The following is a 4915-nucleotide window of genomic DNA, read 5'->3' as shown; positions in this document are numbered from 1 at the left end:
GATTCTCTAAGGTCCGGACATGCTGTTCGAGAGTCCGGACCCGATCCATGGCCGATTCTGCTATGGTCTCGGAGGTCGCGGCCTTTAGCTCCGCCCCTCCGACTCAGCGCTCGATTTCCTCGATGTCTCGGCAGACAGTGAATTCCATCGGCTTCGGGACTCTTCAATGAAGGCGTCGATCTTCACATCGAGTTTAGAGATTATTTCCGCGAGGCTCGCCACTGTAGGTAAGTCCCCTGGGGTGGCTGCAGACGCCTCTGCTGCAGCTGGGGAGGGTGGGGCAGGGGCTCCTGCCTGCTGAGAACTGCGGGCTCCTTTCCCCCTAGTCATTTTTACAGGAGACTAGACTGTTTAAATTTAGTACTAAGCAACTAATTACATAAAGTAAAAACTATTTTAAATGATTTGGTGAGTGTGGTGGAGGCGGGTGGCCCACTTTGCTCAAGTCTTGGGAGGAGCACTGTAGACTCAGACTTGCTGAGTCGCCGCCATCTTGGATCTCCATTAATAACATTACTAACAAGCAAGACAGGTCCAACAACATCACCAACAAATGATGTAACATGAACATCATTCACAAGTAACATGCACAACATTTCTGCCGCAATCCACTAACTGTTGATGACAAAGAATAACAAATTTATGAGATGGAGACACACCTATCACCGAGGCAATACCATGAATACCCTGTTTTGGGAGTTGGTTGGTTAGATCACTTGGTTGAATGGCTGGCTTTCAACAGAATAACACCAACAATGTTGGTTCAAACCCTGTACTGGCTGACGTTCCTATGAAGAACTTTCCTTCCCAACCTCTCCCTTGCCTGAGTTAATGTTACCCTCAGATTAAACCACCACTAGTTTTCTTTCTCTAATGAGAGAGCAGCCTTATGGTTCATAACAACCATGGCTGCTTTACCTTTTTGTTTTTACCGCAAATAGATTTTGGAAAAAGGAAGTAACCATGAAAAGACTCATAAGGATAGACAAAAATCAAAGAATTGTAGATGCTGGAAATCAGAAACAAAAACAGAAATTGCAAGAAAATCTCAGCAGGTCTGGTATCTCTGTACACAGAAAGCAGAGTTAATGTTTTGGGTCCAGTGACTCTTCTTCAGATTTGACTGTAGCTAGGGAAAAGTTGGATTGCATGCTGAAGATGTGGTGAGGGAAGGGGGGAGGAGTAAATGATAGGTGGAGTTGGAGCCCAGAGAGAAAGAACATCAATTGGGCAGACAAAGGAATGGGTAAAAATCAGTCTGGGAGAATCAACAGGTTGATTGTGGTGGCAGCCCATGGGTTGACAAGGCCTGTTGTGTTGGGTTGAGATAAGGAAGTGGGAGAAAGTCCTTAAGCCTTATAATTATTGAACTCAATATTGAGTCCTGAAGGCTGCAGGATCCCTAAGCAAAAATATGATGTTCTTCCAGCATGCACTGAGCTTTGCTGGAGCACTGCAACAAGCCTGAGACTGAGAAATTAACAATCAACTTATAATTAAATGGGACTCCTTGATGGGGAAAAAGTGCCCAGGTCTTAAACTTTTTCAACTCTATATTGAGTCCTGAAGGCTGCAGAGTCTCCAAGCTGAAAATGAAATGGTGTTCTTCCAGCTTGTACTGAGCTTTACTGTAGCAATGCAGCAAGCCCGACACCAAGGATGTTGGCCAGGGAACACAGTGGTGTATGGCAGTAGCAGACAACAGGAAGGTCAGGGTCATTTTTGCATATCGAATGTAGGTGTTCCGCAAAGCAGTCGCCCAGTCTGCATTTTGTCTCCCCAGTGTAGTACAGATCTCTACACTGGGAGATTATACGAGCCTGAGGTTCCTGTTGGCTGTCACTTCAGCACATCACCGTGTTCCCTGGCCAACATCTCAGTCTTGGGCTTGCTGCATTGCTCCAGTGAAACTCAGCCCAAGCTGAAAGAGCACCATCTCATTTTCTGCTTGGGAACTCTGCAACCTCCAGAACTCAATATCAAATTCCATAATTTTAAGGACTGGGCACCTTTTCTCATGAGCTTACCTCGACCATTACATGTCAGATCTTGACATCACATGGACTGTCGCTAAAGAAAAACCATTGGCAGCTGCTAATGGTCTCCCAGGTTGACCATTGTACATTTCTTTGTCTGGCCAATTGCTGTTCTCTCTCTATGGGCTCCATCTCCACCTATTGTTTAGTCCTTACGCCCGCCCCCACCTCATCTTCAGCAAATGTACTAACCTTTCCTAGCTACAGTCAGTTCTGAAGAAGGATCTCTGGACCCGAAATGAAGACTCATGAGGAGTTCTGTTTAGTTACAAGTTGATTATTAATTTCTTTAGTTGCAACACAACATGAAAAAGTAAATGATTGGAATATTGATATAATAATGCATTATACCTTTTAAATTAAGAATTACATTATTTTGTTATATTATTCAAAATAATTAGGAAACATATTCCCGCTTGTAGCTATACCAGTGGTTCCCAACCTTTTCAGTATCAAGGCACACTTCAATGAGACAAATGAATCCACAGCACAGCCACCCCTTTTAGCTGAATTGATTGCTAATAAAACATCACATTTACTTGCGTTTACTATGATCACGGCTGACTACAGAGGTTTACAACCTGACAGCATAATAACTAGGAACAGAAGTAGGCAATTCAGCCCCTTGAACCTGCTCTGCCATTTAATAAAATCAATACCAATCTCATTTCAGCCTCAACTCCACTTTCCTGCTCACACTCCATAATCCTTCAACTCATTACTAAATAAAAATCGTCTATTTGCTTTCCAAATTTCTTGAAGTGTGGAGTTTGCACATTTTCCCCGTGTAAATAAAAATCATGTACTTTCTTTCTAAATTTATTCAAGTGTGGTGGTTGCACATTCTCCCTGTGTCTGCGTGGGTTTCCTCCAGGTGTTCCAGTTCCTCCCACAGTCCAAAGGTTAGGTGAATTGGCCATGTTAAATTGCCCATAGTGTTCATGGATGTGTTGGTTGGGTGCATTAGTCATGGGAAGTGTAAGCATAAGTATGATTCTGGGTGGGAGACTGTTTAGTGGTTTGGTGTGGACTTGTTGGGCTAACACTGTAGGGATTCTATGATTCAATGACTCTATGTTCTGGCATCCACCACACTCTAGGGTAATGAATTCCACAGGTACATGATCCTTTGAGAGAAGTAATTTCTCTTCATTTCTGTCTTAAATCTGTTACATGTTATTGTAAAATTATGATCTCTCACTCTAGATTGCCCAATGTTCTCTGCAGGTGTTCTTTGTCAATCCCCTTTAGCACCTTCTGTACTTCAATTAGATCTCCTCTCATTCTTCTAAATGCTAGTGAGTATGGGCTTAAACTCTCTCAATAAGGTTATGGTCCAACAGGTTTAATTGGAAGCGCTAGCTTTTGGAGTGCTGCTCCTTCATCAGGTATTGTGCAGCAGGATCGTAAGACACAAAATATATAGCAAAAGATTGCAGTGTCATGCAATGAAATTATATTTTGAACAAACCTAGATTGTTGTTAAGTCTTTCATCTTTTAGAATAGGTTGCGGGTTTTGGTTCATTCGTATGTAAATCACAGAACTTCTTTTAAGTCACATTCTCAAGATAACTTAGTTTTATAAAATAAATTGACATCTCAGCTCAGACAATGCATTAAAGGTATGAGGTTAGAGTCTGCCTGTATCCCAATCTTGAGTCAGACTGGCTCTACTTCCAAAGTGGAATTTACAAAATATTACATGGATTGACTGCCTGCAGATTGTTTTGCTCAAAAATGCACAATGTATCTGCAAATATAATTTTGCAAATACAAATTCACTCCATAGACTTATGTTTGCCTGTGCATGAGTGAGAGAGAGTGAGTGTGTGCAAGTGAATGTGTGTGCAAGTGAATATGCGTGCACGTGATAGAGCATGTGTTTGCGTGTATGCAAGCTTAGTAAAGTGTGTGTGTGAGTGTGCTGAAATATAAGCCTGTGGGAGGGTGTGTGCATGGGTGTGCGTGTGGGGGGCTGTAGGTGTGTGGATATGAGAGGGAGTGTGTGTATGAGACAGGGTGTGTGTGTATGTGTGAGAGAGAGTGTATAGTGCAGTGGGGTCACCTGTAGTGTGACATGAACCCAAGGTCCCGGGTGATGCTATCCTCATGGGTTCTGAACTCAGCTATCAGTCACTGCTCGGCGATTTTGCGTTGTTGCCTTTCCCAAAGTCCACCGTGGAGGATGGTCACCTGAGGATCCGAGGCCAAATGTCCCTGCCTGCTGAAGTATTTCCCGACTGGGAAGGAACACCTCTGTCTGGTGATTGTTGCGCGGTGTCCATTCATCCATTGTCGTAGCGTCTGATTGGTCTTGCCGATGTACCATGCCTCGTGTTCGCGGTTATTTAAAGTAGAGAAGGTCTTAGCAAGATGCCTTTAAACAACCGCCAAACCTGAAAAGGACCATTGTTTGTAGCAAACTGCCCAGTATTCAGGACAACATCGATCACAACACCATACAACCCTGTCATGGCAACCACGGCAAGACGTGTCAGAGTGTCGACACTGATACCACAATTACACATGGGGACATCACCCAACATGTATGCAGCAAGCATTCATGTGACTCGAGCAACGTTGTCTATCTTGTGCGCTCCAGGCAAGGATGGCGTGAGGCATGGTACATTGGGGAGACCATGCAGCTGCAACGAAAATGGATGAATGGACTCCCTAGCTACCACAATTACTAGACAGGGGTGTTCCTCCCAGTTGGGGAATACGTCAGTGGTCAGGATCTTTGGGTGACCATCAACCAAGGCGGATTTTGGGATAGGCAACAATACAAAGTGGCTGAGCAGTGGCTGCTAGCCACGTTCAGTACCCAAGAGGATGGCCTCAACCGGGATCTTGGGTTCATGTCACACTACAGGTGACC

At 44.0% G+C, this 4915-nt stretch overlaps 1 long non-coding RNA gene across 1 annotated transcript in view; it reads right to left on the bottom strand.

Annotated features, from left to right (window-relative positions):
* Positions 1-281: 281 nt before the first annotated feature.
* The window catches only part of LOC122548539, a 16836-nt gene continuing 12202 nt past the window's right edge, over positions 282-4915 (bottom strand). Inside the window, exon 3 of the long non-coding RNA XR_006311258.1 lies at positions 282-322. This is a non-coding gene — a long non-coding RNA (uncharacterized LOC122548539). The remainder of the gene's footprint in view (positions 323-4915) is intronic.

Source organism: Chiloscyllium plagiosum, chromosome 3, assembly GCF_004010195.1.
Source record: "Chiloscyllium plagiosum isolate BGI_BamShark_2017 chromosome 3, ASM401019v2, whole genome shotgun sequence".
Lineage (NCBI taxonomy): Eukaryota > Metazoa > Chordata > Chondrichthyes > Orectolobiformes > Hemiscylliidae > Chiloscyllium > Chiloscyllium plagiosum.
Note: the sequence above shows the minus strand (reverse complement) of the source record. Positions and strands in the feature narration are given on the sequence as shown.